The 1,005-nt window shown below is 42.8% G+C and overlaps 1 protein-coding gene across 1 annotated transcript in view; it reads left to right on the top strand.

Annotated features, from left to right (window-relative positions):
* The first annotated feature begins 6 nt into the window (after positions 1-6).
* LOC107549767 (ephrin type-A receptor 3) overlaps positions 7-1,005 on the top strand; it is a 137,576-nt gene continuing 136,577 nt past the window's right edge. The window contains exon 1 of the mRNA XM_016230941.1: positions 7-59. The gene's annotated coding sequence lies outside the window, so the exon portion shown is untranslated. The remainder of the gene's footprint in view (positions 60-1,005) is intronic.

Raw genomic sequence — 1,005 nt, 5'->3', positions numbered from 1 at the left:
GCCTATTGGGAAATGCCTGTGCAACATAGGATACGAGGAATGGGGAGTCGCTTGCCAAGGTAGAGTTTTTCTCTCACACGCACACTTTTCTCCTTACAGTGCCTTTTTCATTTCACGGACCATTTTCTTCCTTTCATCAGCGTAATGTACTAGCACCAGCACTGTAGACAGCGGCTCTAAATGGGACAACTGAGTGTGTCCCTGGAATACCATTCATTTGCTTATGCTGCTCATTGTCTGTAATGGCGAAGCATTTGGTTCACGATGGAAATGTTTTTAAACTCCATGGTGAGTTGAGTATCTGTCCCGCGCTCAGAGTGCAAATGGATTTTTCCCAGATACGGAGATACCTCTGATCTGTCAGCCGTGCTCTGGAGAAATTAATATGAGAGTCCTGTGTAAGCGAAGACAGAGAAGATCTGTGGTGCAGACCCCCTTATAGGGCAGCTTGAAGCAGTTAAGCTTGTGAAGCACTTCTCTGCGTCACTTCATCAGATGCACAAATAGATGTACGTTAGTCATTGAAGAGGGATACGTGTGTCTGTTTGATGTGAAGCATATGAGATTTTTGCTGCATTATGTGGACATTTTTAGAGTCTAAAGACACAAATTCTCTTTATGGGCTCATATTTAAATATTTTAAACTGTTGAAAAGAGAATCTCTTGGCGATCTTCCTTTGTCCCGGATTACATTCAGAAAATCAGAGTTAGAATTCGGGTGTTAATGTAAATCACAGAGAAAGCCAAAGGACCATCTGTGGAAATATCATAGCGTTAGGGGTACAACATCTTGTCCCTGGGTCAGTACCCTTACTTAGGGGTAAGTATTTTCCCCTGAAAAGGTTCATAGTAGTTCCTTAAGGTGTTACTCTGCATTTTTTCAATGCATACCTTAAGGCAGTGGTTCTCAATTACAGTCCTCACGACCCCGTAGTTCGAAGGGAACTACGAAGGGAGCATACATGTTCCATTCAAAGGGCATTAAAGTGTGCGAGACGTGAATTT

This window comes from Sinocyclocheilus grahami, unplaced genomic scaffold, assembly GCF_001515645.1.
Source record: "Sinocyclocheilus grahami isolate Dianchi unplaced genomic scaffold, SAMN03320097.WGS_v1.1 scaffold380.1, whole genome shotgun sequence".
In the NCBI taxonomy this organism is placed as follows: Eukaryota; Metazoa; Chordata; class Actinopteri; order Cypriniformes; family Cyprinidae; genus Sinocyclocheilus; species Sinocyclocheilus grahami.
Note: the sequence above shows the minus strand (reverse complement) of the source record. Positions and strands in the feature narration are given on the sequence as shown.